Genomic DNA, 16,133 nt, shown 5'->3' with positions numbered 1-16,133 from the left:
GGAGTCTGAATGCAGATTCAGATTGAACGATACTGTTTTCACTGTTGTTATTTTTTCTTTCTTGAGTGTTTTTCCCTTTTGTTCTGATTATTCTTTCACAACATGACTAATGTGGAAATATATTTAATGTGATTGTACTTTTATAACCTATATCAGATTCCTTGCTGAATTTGTGGGCTAGAATTTGGGGTCAAATTGGTAGGGAGTCATCCCAAAAGAATTACAATACTTAGTGACTCAGTTTCCCAAGTTTTATTGCAATATTGCGGGTGATCACAGGTAGAGAACCAGAAAAGTGGAAAGGTATCTCTAGAATAGTGAAAGGAAAGGGGAGAGGGCTTCTCCTAATTTGGAGTTCCTGGAGTCCTAAGCCAACCCCCGAGTCAGGTACCTTTTTCAGTGGAGGTATGTTTTGGGGGTTTACACATCATAAGGTGAATTTGGGGACAAATTTGGCCTTTTCTGTTACTGTCTCTTTGTGATTCCCATGGCTAGTTTCAAAATATGTCCATTTTTCATTAGAATTTCTATAGGTTGTTATTTAGTCTAAGGTCATCATGGCCTCTCTCCCTCTGTTTCCATTTTGGGTACTGATTACTGTGGGTTAGAGAATCTAGTATCCTGACTTGTAAGTTATTCATTAACTGGGGTCTGACTCCCTTTTAAAGCTAATATCTGAATTAAAGCTTGGATCTTAGGTTTTTCTGTTAATGCTTTTTTTCACTTCCTACATCAATATGGGGAATGAAAGGAGGGAGAGAGAAAAATTTGGAACTCAAAATCTTATAAAAACAAATGTTGAAAACTATCTTTACATACAACTAGAAAAAATGTCATTAAGATTTTTAAAAATAGAAAACAGAACAAAATTTTGATATAGTTACTATAGCTACATCAAATAACTATTTCAAATACACCAAATATGTGTAAGATATATATTTATGTCAACTATATCAAATATATGATTTAGCTATAGCTGAAAAATTAGTTATACCTGAAATAGTACTCAGAGGAAAATAATTTCTTTAAAAATATAAATTAACTGGAAAGACTTAAGTGGACTGATGCTTAGTGAAGTGAGCAGAACCAGGAGAACATTTTACACAGTAATAGCAACATGGTATGATGACCAACTGTGATAGTCTTGGCTCTTTTCAGCAGTGCAATGATCCAAAACAATTCCAAAGAATTAATGATCGAAAATGTTCTCCACATCCAGAAAAAAGAAATTTGGATCCTCAACGCTGATTGAACAATACTGTTTCTACTTTATGGTTGTTGTGTGTTTTTTTTCTTTTCTAAGGTTTCACAACATGATAATGCATAAATATTTTTAATGTGATTGTACAAGACAACCTGTTTCAGAGTGTTTTCTATCTTGGGGAGGGGAGAAGGGAGTAAGGGGAAAAAATTTGGAACTAAAAATCTTGTGAAAACAAATGTTGAAAACTATCTTTACATGTAACTCAAAAATAACAAAATACTTTTATTATAAAAAATATAAAATAACAAAATAGGAAAAGAAAGGGTTAATGAATTAAAAATTCATTTAAAAATAGAACTTCATTGTGTGTTTTTAAATTTTAATTTCTATTAGTATTTACACAAGTTTTGGGTAAGCATTTATTATTATTTTTTTTTCAGTGAGGCAATTGGGGTTAAGTGACTTGCCCAGGGTCACACAGCTAGTAAGTGTTAAGTGTCTGAGGCCGGATTTGAACTCAGGTACTCCTGACTCCAGGGCTGGTGCTCTATCCACTGCACCATCTAGCTGCCCCAAGCATTTATTATTAATATTATACCCCTAAAGGATTGACCATGTATCTCCCTAACTTCTCATGTTCTCAGGCCACATGATAGAGAAAGCAGGAAGAGAGCTTCAGCATGGCTGTTAGTGCAAGTAGGAAAAATGCTCCAAAAGATCCACACTGTCTTCAAAGCTCATTTTATGATGTCTTCCAAGGGTTTTTAATCCTCTTTTGATAGAGTCATGTCATTATAAATTGATCAAAGTTAATTGGTTAGCATCATTTAATTCCATTTGTTGACATGATTGGAAGGTGGTCTAAATTGAAATAAACTCTAGAGATATCAGGGAAAATAATGAAAAAGACTTTCAATGAAGTTGCCCAAGGCAAAGTCCATTATGTAGGTGTGGTTTGATCTCATCAGTCTTTCTATGAGCTAGACAAAAGAGTCTATCTCCTTTTCTTTTGTTCCCTTCGGTTTGTCCTAGGTGGAGGAGAACTGGACCTTCTAGAGTGGGGGTTGGGGGGTGGAGAGAAAGAACAGAAAATTGATCTATGAATCCCCCTAGGAAATTCATTATTAATTATTATTTTCTCATACCATCAAATGAATAAACTGTAAGAATAAAAAAAAATTTAAAAATCAAGCAAGAATTAAATAAATAGAAAGAAAAAGTATTAGAGAAATAAAACTCCAAAATTTAGACTGCTTCTTTCAAGAAAAATCTAACAAAATTGATAAGGCTTTATTTAGCTAACCTGATTAAAAAGAGGGCAGAAAATCAAATAAACCAAATTTTAAAAATAAACAAGGAGAAATTACATCTAAAACAGAAGAAATATATATACACACATACATACATACATACACACAAACACACACACACATGCACACATATATATCTCAGATCCTACTTATATGACAACTGAGAGGAAAGGGACCACTGTTCAATAATTCTGGAACTCAGCAGTGATGTGTCAAAGGCTCATTTATTTTCATTCTCTCAAGAATGAACACTTCCAAATAAATACTACAGCCAGCAAGTGTAAGGCATAGGGCTCCCAGGCCCTGTTTTCATCCCCAGTCCCTAACGTGAAATGGACCCTCCCCTTGTTCATCTTTGGCTGATTACTTAAGGGTTACAATCTAAACTCAAAAGTTAGCTGACCAACGGGCAGCTAGGTGGCACAGTGAATAGAGCACCAGCCCTGGATTCAGGAGAACCTGAAATCAAATCTGGCCTCAGACATTTAACACTAGCTGTGTGACCCTGAGTAAGTCATTTAACCCCAATTGCCTCACTATGAAAATAAATAAATAAATAAATAAGTAAACTCATGAAAATCATCAATTATATAATTTGATAATAATAATATAAAATAATAAAATAAGGGAGGCAATAATAGAAAGGCAGGTCTCATTCAAAAGAACTATAAAATGCATTAAACATTTGGAAGTCAATCAATCAAAAACCACTACATACCAGTGTAGTTAAATAGGTGCAGAACTTAAAGTTATGCTGTGTCAACATTAAAAAAAAAAATGGAACCAAAGTTAATTGACAAAATTACTGATATGCCAATGAAATGAGCAAAAGAATATTTTAAAGAGCTAAGAAAATTATAAAACAATTCATTTGAGATACAGAAGGTCTATAATATCAAGAGAATAAATAAAAAAAGATGTATGAGGAATGATAGCAGTTCTAGGTCTCAAACTACATTATAATGTAAAAATTGTCAAAATCGTTTGGTGATGTTTACAAAATATAACAGTAGTTCATTGGAGTAGACAAGACAAGAAAGATTCAGTACCAATTTAACCAACTAACCTAGAGTTCAATAAATCTAAAGACATAATAAATTACTTAGGGAAGATCTCTCTATTTGATAAAGACTGCTTAGAAAGCTGGAAATCAATCTAGTATAAATTAGGCCATCATAAGCTCTGTTCCCTAGATATTCTTAAACCTTGGTGACCCAGAGAAGAGCATTAGCTACACAGTTGGTGTGATCCAATTTCCCAGGTTTCTAGCATTAGTTACCACTGAATTGGTTAACATGGCCTATGACCACTTTATGCCCATTTCAGCTTCTTCCATCTGGAAATGTGATGAGCATACCACCTGTGTGCCTTTTTTGAAGTCATTAATAAAAATGTCAAGCAGTACCTGCTCAACCTGGAATCAGGAAGACCTGAGTTCAAATCCAGTGTTAGACACTGTGGTAAAAAGTGAAAGCTTTTAATAGTCGGTTAGGATAACTGAAGGACGCCAGTTTTTAAAGGACCACCCTTTCGGGGAGGAGACCTGTGATGAACCACCCGTGTGTCTGCTAAGCACTCCACTTCTGTCTGCTAAGCACTCCACTTCCGGGGTGTGAACTTAAAGGCAAGGAGAGAACGGAAGTGGGGTCTTTTTGCTCGCTCAGCGCACACACACGCTGACTCAGGTTCAACAGCGTGGTCCTTGGTGATCGGCCTGGTCCTCCGTAATAGCATGTGCTTGACGTGGTTCTCAGCCTCAGAGGTGGCTTTGGGTTTTTGGTGAGTTCTATACAGAATAGACTAAGCTTAGATCTAAGACTATTTATTTGTATTTCTACTTTCCTATCTCTCTAATCAACATCACCTTGTTTTGTTGGCTAATTAATTCCCAAACAATAAAAGCTAAGTAATCCATCTCTAACTAAAGCTCAGAGGCTTCTTTCACTTACTGGTCTGGGAGTTATGTAAGGGAAAGGTTAAAGGGGACTTTAATGCTCTTGTATCCAATTTTAAATCTCGCAACACTATTATTAGTTGTATGACCCAGGGCAAATCACTTAAAACTTCTGCCTGCTTCAATTTCTTCAATTCTAAAATGGAGGTCTTAATAACACCCATGTCCCAGGTTCGTTGTGAGGATCAAATGACTTTCAATTATTTCTGCTTCTCAAAATTCACTTTGAGGTGTCATTTTAAATTATTTGTGGGGGAATTTGGATAGCCTGGTAATTTCCTGCTACATTCCACTATCTTCCCAGAATTCTGCCTCCCTAAATTATTAATAAAATAAAATTGGATTTATTTAAAATAACTGTAATACCTGATTTTCTGTATCCAACTAATAAACATTCCTTTTTTACCCTCTTGATATCAGAGAAGGAGCAGAATAAGAGAGAGGTACATGTGTTGGATAAGAAGAAGGAAACAGAACAGGGACAAATAGCAATTTGGGCTAATGAAGTGGGCTATGGGGTGAATTTCAGAAGAAATTTTCAAAAATTGGGTAGAAGTTATACTTAATTTGAAAAACTAGTTCTACACCTAGATACTGGTCATTATTCCATTTCTGGGTTGTATGAGAAGCAAGATATAAACTCAAGAAGCATTAGGGAAAAAGAAGACAGAAATACGTCTTTGCATAACACTTGATTACAAAAAGTCAACTTCACAAGTATAAGAAGATTGTAGGAACAGTAGTTTTCCTGAAAAACAATCTAGGCTTAGTGAATTACAAGCTTAATATATGAGTCATCATTGTGATGTGGTAGGCAAAACCAAAAAAACAAAAACTAATGAGATCTTGGGCTGAATTTAGAAGGATACAGCTGTTGTGAATAGGAAGATGACATTTCCACTGCACTCTGCTCTCATCATAGTTTGTCTAAACTACTTTGCTCAGTTCTTAGCAACATGATAAAAGCATACTGATAAGCTGCAGACAATGGTATTCAGGATAGAGAAGAGCAATAAATCCATGAAAAGAATTTCTTTCTTTTTTTATCTTAATAGTATTATTATTTTTTTCCAGTTACAAGTAAAGATAGTTTTCAACATTCATTTTGTAAGATTTTGAGTTCCGGGGCAGCTAGGTGGCACAGTGGATAGAGCACTGGCTTTGGACTCAGGAGGACCTGAGTTCAAATCTGGCCTGAGACACTTAACACTTACTAGCTGTGTGACCCTGGGCAAGTCACTTAACCCCAATTGCCTCACCAAAAAAAAAAAAAAAAGATTTTGAGTTCCAAATTTTTCTCCCTCCCTTTCTTCCTTCCTTCTTCCCCAAGATGGCGAGCAATCTGATATAGTTTATATATGTGCAATCATGTTAAACATATTTCCACATTAGTCATGTTGTAAAAGAATAATTAGGAAAAAAGGGGAAAACCTCAAGAAAGAAAAAACAGCAACAAAAGTGAAAATAATATGCTTCAATACCCATTTCATCTGGGTACAGGGGCATTACACACCTGAGCCCCAGCAGTACCCCACATGAATCATGATCTGAAAAGGATGCATTTCAGCCTTTCAGCATTTGACTATGAAGTTTTTGTACCCTAATACATAGTCGATTTTTGTGTAGGTGTCATGCATCACTGAGAAAAAGATATATTCTGTTCTAACTGCACTCAATTTTTTTCAGAGGTCAATCATATTTAAATTTTCTAAAACACTATTCACCTCCTTAACTTCTTTCTTGTTTATTTTGTAGTTAGATATATCTAGTTCTGAGTGAGAGAGGTTGAGGTCCCCCACTAGTATAGTTTTGCTGTCTATTTCATCTTTTAACTTACTTAAATTCTCTAAGAAGTTAGATGCCACATGGTACATGTATGTTTAGTATTGATATTACTTCTGTTAAAACTTTTTACCATATTCCCCCCTTTTGTTCCTCAAGAAACAGAAGCTTCTTTCATTTACTAGTCTGGGAGATAAATTAAGGGAAAGGTTAAAGAAGGGAGATTTGTGATCTAATATCCAATTTTAAATCTCACACTTCATTGTCTATGGGAACTTTTAGCAACATGCAGTTTCATTACTTATGTCTTTTAATTAGATCTATTTTTGCTTTTGCTTTGTCTGAGATGAGGATTGCTACCCCTGCTTTTTTTTATTTTTATTTTTTTACTTTAGCTGAAGCATAACATATGTGCTTCAGGCTTTTACCTTTACTCTGTGTGTATCTCTGCTTCACATGTGTTTGTTGTAAACCACATATTGTAGGATTTTGGTTTTTAATCCATCCTATGACCACTTCCATTTTATGGGAGAGTTCATCCCATTCACCTTCACAGTTATGATTACTATTTATTTCCCCAATACTATTTTTATTCTTGTTTATACTTTCCTCTCTCCTGTAACCCAGTTCCTCTTCACCAGTGTTTTGCTTCTGACCACTGCCTCCCTCAATTTTCCCTCCCTTTTATCAGCCCCTTCCATTTCTTTCCCCTTTCCCCTCCTAGTTTTGCCCTCCCTTCTATCAGTGCACCCCCTCCCCTTACCCTTCTACTTCCCTGTAGGGTAAGATAAATTTCTCTATCCAAATGAGTGTGTATGTTATTGCCTCTTTGAGTCAAATCAGAAGAGAGTAAGGTTCAAATAATGCTCACCCCCCCCCTTCTTTACTGTAAAAGGTCTTTTGTGTCTCTTCATGTGATGTAATTTACCCCATTCTGCTTCCTATTTCCTCTTTTCCCAGTATAATCCTTCTTTCACCCTTTATTTTTTTTAATATCATCACATCAAAGGCCACTTATAGCCATACCCTCTGTCTATGTATACTCTTTCTATCTGTCCTAATAGAGATACAGTTCTCAAGAGTTACAAGTATTATCTTCCAGTGTAGGGATGTAAACAGTTGAACTTTATTGAATAATGTGTTTTTTTCTCTGTTTACCTTTTTATTTTTTCTCTTTAATCTCATATTTGAAGATCAAATTTTCTGTTCAGTTCTGGTCTTTTTATCAGCAAAGTTTGAAAGTCCTCTATTTCATCAAATATACATCTTTTTTCCCTTGAAATTATGATTATGTTTTTATGCTTAATTTTACCAAGTAGATGATTCTTGCTTGTAGTCCTAGCTCCCTAGCCTTCCAGAATTTCATATTCTCTGCCCTTCATTCCTTTAATGTTGCAACTGCTAAGTCCTATGTAATCCTGATAGTGTCTCCTTGATATTTTAATTGTTTCTTTCTGGCTGTACTCCCCTTTTACCCAAATGAAAGAGACCTTTCCTGAAGTCCTTCCAAGTTATCTTAAGCTGGAAGATTGCTTCTCTCCATCTTTTTGTAGGTTCTGTAGCTCCAGAATCCATTTAGAATCTTGATTTAATGTTGTTTCTGAGGGAAGCTAGGGAGAACTCAAGCAACTTCCTGTCTTCTCTCTGTTATGCTGAATTTGCCCCTAATATCCTTTGAATGAACTAGTCATGTCTAGCCTGAGGAAAGAACATTTATGGAATAAATGATAACTATCTTCAAGTATCTGAAAGTTTATTATTTGGAAAAGGGATTAAATTTACTCTGGCTCTAGAGAGCATAAATATAAATAACAAGTGGAAATTGCAAAGAAAGAAAGTTATGCTTGCTATCAGAAAAAAATAAAACTCCCTTGCAATTAGAACTGTCAAAAAGTATAACAGGTGAGGCAGGTGATTTGTTCTTTCTCCTTGGATGTCTTCAAACCAAGGCTAAATGACAATTTGTCAATTATGTTAAATAGATTTTGTATATGATACATAGTATCTGAGTTCCTTCCAATTTCAAATTCTCTGATTCTCTGATCATTTATTAAATAGTAAATTAGAGTTAGTAAATTTTTAGCTCATTACATTCATGATCTTGCTTAAGCCTCACTACAACCTTAAGAGATAAAGAATAAAAGTACTATTTTATAGATGAGAAAACTGAGATGTTCACTGGGATTTTGAACCTAGGTCTTCATGAGTCCCAGCCCAAAAAGCTATCTGCTATATTATCCCTTTGATGGTATCACACTTTGGGAAGGTTGTTGACAAACTGATTGATCAATCTCTAGAAAGGAATGACTAGGAAGTTGGAACACCAACCTATATATCAGATGGGATTTTTCAAGGAATTTGAGATGCCTAATCTGAGTATAGCCAGTTTTTAAGGCAGTGGAAAATGATCATCATTTTCAATTATTAGAAAGGCTGTCATTTCAAAATGAAAGGTGACATTTTTATAAAGGAGAGGAATAGGAAGAATTAAGAAAACTTTCTGCTGAAGGAACGAAAGAAGTTATAACACTTACAGCTATGCAAATGTTGAACTATACATCTTCAGGAATTAGTGAATTCCCCAACACAAGAATCATTCAAGGAGGGTGAAAGGGGCTTGGATTAGGTGACCTTTAAGGTAATTTCCAAATGCAATATTGGTTTCTATGAAGCATTATTTTTCATCCATGTATTCATCCATGTATTCTATGAAGTATTGTTTTTCATTTGTGTGAGAGGGAAAAGGAAAAGACTATGGTGTTTTTATAAAATCAAAGGGAGAAATACCCTTTGATACCATTTTGACAAAATCAAAGAAGGCAATCCCCTTTGATAAGTAGCCTTTACAGATAAAAGGCACAAAGAGAAACCATAAACAGCAAAAATAAAATTGGCTATTTAAGTCTCAGAAGTTTCATGCAACTGTCTGGTTCTCATGACAATCTGATCTTGTGGCTTGGGTGTAGTGTCAGACCAGTTTTCTGGTCTGGGTCACTTGTAGAAATACTCTTCTCTGCTAAAAATTTCCTAGACAATTGTCAGTAACAGATAATGAAAGCTCAAATATGTCTATTGCTAGAAAATCAAATTTGGAACCTTTTAGACCAGGGAATTTACATTTTTAGGTAGGCTTTCTTAATTGAGGGGAAAGCTTTTCTGGGACTCTGAATACTATCTTTGAGTTTCATTCTTAGGTTTGCTATGTCCTGCTTATAATTTTCATGGAATATTTCAATTATCAGGGTGGGCAAAGTGGAGATTTGTTATTGCAATATTGAATCAATTGGTTATTACATTAATACTAAATCATATAAAATTACTGTAATAAGCTATGGGAAAGATCTTGCAGAGACAGATGAGGACCTAATCTTTGCATACAACAGATTCCAGAATACTTTTCATAAAAAGATGCCCTATGGTATGCAAATAAGTTTACATAAAAATTACCAAGGTAACGTCAATTGTAGCAAAGGACTTAGGATAACACTTAAATAATTTCAAAACAATGCATGTCAGATAAATTCTATACAACAAAACATTTATACTACAAGACATGTTTTTCATACAGGTGTTATTTTTACATTATACTTAAACTCAAATAAAATTGACTTTTCCTTAGGTGTAACAAAATATTCTATAAGCTACCCTCCTCAAGGAAAAGTGGTTGCATCAAAATTCTGAAAAACCTGGGCAGAATTCCATGACACACAGTGAAAGCAAAGTGAGTAGAAGCAGGAGAACACTGTGTACAGCCATGGTGAGAGTGTGCCAAGGTCACCTGTGAGTGCCTTTGCTCTTCTCAGCAACTCAATGATTCAAGACAATTCTGAAGGACACCTGATGGAAAATGTCCCTTAACCCCAAAGAGAGACCTCATGGAGGCTAAATGCAGATGGAAACATAATATTTTTTTAAATGACCTTTCTTTTCTCTATTCCCCTTTTCTGTGTTTTTTGTTTGTTTTGCCTTTTTTTTTTGGTCTGTATTGCACATCTGTAACTTGTATCACATTGGTTATGGCCTTTAGGTAGAAGAGAGAGGGAGAAGAAAGGGAGTTTGGGTTGAATGGGATGGAAGGAAAGAATTTGGAACCTTAAAAATGAATGTTGAAATTGTTTCTATACGTAACTGGGAAAATAAAATATGACAGGAATAATATATCTGGTTGAGTAGGCCTCTGCCATAGCCAACATCACCTTCTGGAAGAAAAACTAAGTGCCTCTTTCTATTTTTATTTTCAGTTCTAAATCCTCTCCCTACTTCTATTCCTTTTCCCTCCCCCACTACCTTTTGAGAAGGAAAGAAAGAAATAAGATACCCATTATACATAGGAAACAGTGCAAAAAAATGTTTCCATGTTATACAGGTTGTAAGGGGGAAGGCCAGGGGAAGGGGACTGAGCAAGAAGGATAAAACACAAGGTTTCTTGCTTCTCTTCTCATTTTGGCTACACTGCATGTGCCATGTGCAAAATCTTTTAAACTTCATGGAATCAAAATGATCTATTTTGTCTCCTGTGATCCTCTCATTCTCTTATTTGGTCATCAGCTCTTCCTTATTCATAGATTTGACAGGTATATTTTTGAAAATCCCTTTCATTGCCTTATGCCTTTATGCCTAACTGACTGGGACAGCAACAGTGGTTATCCTGAATTGTCTTGTTTCAGATCAGGTTTTGGTTTTGTTTCTTTTATTTTGTTTCTGTTTTGTCAGAGGGAGCTCACCTATGGCTTGTTCAACTTCTCTTTTCTAAATTAGGGTTTTTTAAGTATTCTGTTTTCTGTTCATCTGGGCAATTTATATTTTTTGCTAATATTCATCCATTTCCTGGAGCTCTTTCATTTTATTGACATCAAGTTAAACCCCAAAAGGTCCTAACACTTTCTTTACTTTCATCTTTATCATTTGTGCATTATTTTTGATATTAGTAATTCAGTTTTCTTTGTTTTCTTTGAATCCAGTTAGGCAATGATTTTTCTCTTTCATTCGCTTTCTTTCCCCCTCCCCAAACTATAACCAGCTGATACACCTATGATTTCTTAGCTCCTCACTGGTGTTATTTTTTCCCTTACATTTTTATTTATATGTCCTTTGATTTTTAGGATTTTTATTTTTAGTGTTTCATTGACGATTTTTGTTTTTCGAGGTGGCCTTCCCAATTCATTGATTTACATTCTCAGTCTCTTATAGTTCCACCTATGTAATGTTCTGGGAGAGCCACTAGGTGGAAGCAGTGGATAGAGAATGCCTGGCTTTTAGTCAAGAAGACTCCATTCTCTCTGACATCAGACACTACCTCTGTGACCATGGCAAGTTTCCTAACCCTGTTGGTCTCATTTTCCTTATCTGGAGAAGGAAATGGCACATCACTCCAGTATCTTGGCCAAGAAAACCCCAAATGGGATCATGAAGAGATGACTGACAAATGACTGAACAGCAGCAAGAGCAGCAACAGCAACAAATGTTTAGCCTGCATACCTCAGATTTTGGTCACTTTCCAGGCCTCAGTGGGCTTTCTTCCTGAATTTCTATGATTTTACAGGATGTTTTGGACTTCTGGATGTTCCTACTGAAGTTTTTTTCCCCCAGTCCTGGGACAGCCAATTTACTTTCACCAGTCTCTGCTTTCCTTTCTCTAGAACCCTATTCCACAGTCCACCCACCTAATACCAAACTCCTGGAATTGAAAGATAAATTTTGTTCAAACACCATCCTTTAGGGAGATGTAACAAAGTTTCCAACCTACCCATGGGCAATTCCCATTCTTCTGCCTCATGTCTCATGGGCACACATAACATCTGCCCAATTCCCTTTCCATTAGTGACCAATAGATACCAAATCCCATGGGGATAGATGCTTCCCTAGAGATTTATGGGAGAATCCTCTAGTCCCCCCCAAAAAAACACAAATCACTTGACCAAGGGAGCTCAGTGTCTGGAATTCACTAGATACTTTATTCTTAACAGGATTCCTTTTGAGCCCCTTTTTTTCCTCTCTTTCCCCCATTTCCCACCTTTCTGCTTAAAAATATCCCTTCCTTATGGGATCTGTCTTTCTGTTTCTCTCTGAACTAAAGCCCAAGGTGAATCCAAGAGTCAGTTCATTTCATTTTTATGTTTATACAAAGGGAGTTAGTTCTTCTTGATGTTTGGTCTATCTTCATGGTCATTGTTTTTATTCATTGCTGTATCCCTTATGTTGGTCTCCTGTGCCAAGCTCTCCCTGCCACCAAAGAATATTAGCTTGCAGCTATGGTCTGCTGATTATCCATCCCTTCATTGAATTGTTTTGGGAAATGTCTATTGTCAAGTTGTAACACTCCAATCAAGCCCCTCTCTTCCACACCAAGGAAATTATTGTTTTCAATTATTGATTATTTGAGTGTCCATTTTCCTAATATGATCCCCAAAACCCTAGTCTGATGTCTGTGCATTTTCTGGTGTCTGTCTGCCTGTCTGCCTTTCTCCCTCCCCCTTTCCCTCCCTCTCTCTTTCTTTCCCTCTCCCTTGGCACAATTAGGAATGCAGACGTGAGAATGCTCTTTCCCTCCTGTGGTTCTGCCCCACACCCAGGGAAGAGATGTGGGGTAGAGATTGAGGGGGCAAAGGTATGAAAGAAAGGACAGGAACAAGAGTCCAGAAGGTCAGAGGGAAGGTACCTAATAACGCAAGGGAGTGGGATGGCAATACTGGGACTCTGATTTTCACCCAGCCTTTCCATCATGTCTTGAGTCCATAAGAGATCCTCTAACAATCCACTCCTTTGCTTTGGGGCATTGGTATCCAAATTGGAACCATTTCAGTCCAGGGTCTAGTGAAAGACAGACCCCCTGAGGACAAAGGTGCTTTCAAATAGGTGTGGTTTCTATCTCCATATTCCACTGAGCTAGTCACTAAGAGCCCTATCTCTAATGAACCTTAGGGATAGCTCTGAAAGAGACCAGTGAGAGAGTTCTTGAGCTAAACCTTTGAGTGGGGATGAAGAGAGCGCTAAGACTGGGTCCCAGTGTCTCCCCAAGAAATCCATTATCAATAATTATTTTCTCACAATGGTCACCATTTATATCCAGTTTACTCAGTAGGAATTCCACAACACAGCAAGCTTTTGCAAAGGATTGAGAGGAATTTATGACTAGGTGGTTCTAAAAGTACTTAAAGGTCTACAAAGGAGATTTTACAAGGTTTTTTCTTTTTACAATTATCAATTTTCCTTTTAAAATACCTATGCAAATACTAGACAAGTTTTAACATTATGACAATAACTCCAAATAACCTAGTTAACAATCTCATAATTTTATAAGTGGTAGCCAAATATTTTTTTCATAAAAATATTTTATAACTTTCCAGTTACATGTAGAGATAGTTTGCAACATTTTTAATAAGATTTCTAGTTTCAATTTTTTCTCCCTCCCTCCCATTCTTTCCCTCTCCCCAAGACAGCAAGCAATCCAATATAGGTTATATATGTACAATCACATTAAACACATTTCTGCATCAGTCATGCTGTGAAAGAAGAATTAGAGCATAAAGGAAAAACCTCAAAAAAAAAAAAAAAGAAACAGCATGGTTCAATCTGCATCCAGATTCCACAGTTCCTTTTCTCTGGATTTGGAGAGTATTTTCCTCCATGAGTCTTTTGGAACTATCTTGGACCATTGTACTGCTGAGAAGAGTCAAGTCTATCACAATTAATCAACACACAATGTTGTTGATACTGTGTACAATGTTCTCCTGGTTCTGCTCATCTCACTCATCATCAGTTCATGCAAGTCCTTCCAAGTTTCTCTGAACTCCTACTCATTGTTTCTTATAGCACAATAGTATTCCTTTACATTCACATACCACAACTTGTTCAGCCATTCCCCAATTAATAGGCATCCCCTCAATTTCCAATTCCTTGCCACCACAAAAAGAGCAGCTATAAACATTTTTGTACATGGGGGTCCTTTTCCTTTTTTATGATCTTTGTGGGGGAAAGACCTAATAGTGGTATTGCTGGGTCAAAGGGCATGCACAGCTTTATAGCCCTTTGGGCATAGTTCCAAATTGCTCTATAGAATGGTTGGACCAGTTCACAGCTCCACCAATTAGTGTTCCAATCTTTCCACAGTTTCTCCAACATTTATTATTTTCCTTTTTTGTCATATTGGCCAATCTGATAGTTGTCAGGTGGAACCTCAAAATTTTTTAATTTACATTTTTCTAACCAATAGTGATTTAGAGCATTTTTTCATATGGCAATAGATAGCTTTGATTACTTCATGAGAAAACTGCCTGCTCATACATATCCTTTGTCCATTTTTCAATTGGGGAATGAATTGGATTCCTATAAATTTGATTTAATTCTCAATATATTTTAGAAATGAGACCTTTATCAGAAATACTGGCTACAAAAATTGTTTTCTAGCTTTCTGCTTCCCTTCTAATTTTGGCTGCATTGCTTCTGTTTGTACAAAACCTTTTTAATTTAATGTAATCAAAATCATCCATTTTGCATTTTATAATATTCTCTATATCTTGCTTGGTCATAAACTGTTCTCCTTTCCATAAATCTGAGAGGTAAACTATTCCTTCCTCTCCTAATATACCTATGGTATCACCTTTTATGTCTAAATCATGTACTCATTTTGAGCTTATTTTAGTATAAGGTGTAAGATGTTGGTCTATGCCAAGTTTCTGGATACCATCTTCCAGTTTTCCCAGCAGTTTCTGTTAAATACTGAGTTCCCATCCCAGTAGCTGGAGTCTTTGGGTTTTGTCAAACAGTACATTACTAGTCATTTACTACTATGTCTCCTGTGCCTAACCTATTCCATTGATCCACCACTCTATTTCTTAGCCAGAACCAAATAATTTTTATAACTGCCACTTTATAGTATAGCTTCAAATTTGGTATAGCTAGCTCTCCTTCCTGTGAGTTTTTTTTCGTCAGTTCCCTTGATATTCTTGAACTTATCTTTTTCCAGATGAATTTTGTTATTTTTTCTAGCTCTATAAAATAATTTTAGGTGGTATGATTGGCATGGCATTGAATATGGAAATTAATTTAGGTAGAATTGTAATTTTTATTGCATTAGATGGGCCTATCCATGAGCAGTTGATATTTTTCCAATTATTTAGATCTGCTTTATTTGTGTGAAAAGAGTTTTGTATTCATGTTCGTAGACTTCCTGGGCTTCTCTTAGCAGCTAGACTCCCAGGTATTTTGTATTGTCTAGTTATTTTAAATGAAATTTCTCTTTCTATCTGTTGCTGATGAGCTTTGTTAGTCATGTATAGAAATGCTGATGATTTACTTGGGTTTATTTTATATCCTGGAATTTTGCTAAAGTTTCAAGTAGTCTTTTAGTTGATTCTCTAGGATTCTCTAAGTATACCATCATTTCATCTGCAAAGAGTGATAGTTTTGTTTCCTCCTTGCCTATTCTAATTCCTTTAATTCCTTTTTCTTCTCTGATTTCTAAAGCTTATATTTCTAGTACAATATTAAATAATAGAGGTGGTAATGGACAACTATGTTTCACTGCTGATCTTATTGGGAAGGCCTCTAACTTATCTCCATTACACATAATGCTTGCTGATGGTTTTAGGTAGATACTGGTTATTATTTTCAGGAAAGTTCCACCTACTCCTGTGCTCTCTAGTGTTTTTATTAGGAATGGTTGCTGTATTTTTCAAAAGCTTTCTCTAAATTTATTGAGATAATCATATGATTTTGATTAGTTTTCTTCTTGATGTGCTTGATTATGTTGATAGTTTTCCTAATGTTGAACCAACCCCGCATTCCTGGCATAAATTCCACCTGGTCATAATGTATAATCCTAGTGATCACTTGCTGTAATCTCTTTGCTAATATCTTATTTAAGATTTTAGCATCAATATTC

Source organism: Dromiciops gliroides, chromosome 4 (genome assembly GCF_019393635.1).
Source record: "Dromiciops gliroides isolate mDroGli1 chromosome 4, mDroGli1.pri, whole genome shotgun sequence".
NCBI classification, from domain to species: domain Eukaryota; kingdom Metazoa; phylum Chordata; class Mammalia; order Microbiotheria; family Microbiotheriidae; genus Dromiciops; species Dromiciops gliroides.
Note: the sequence above shows the minus strand (reverse complement) of the source record.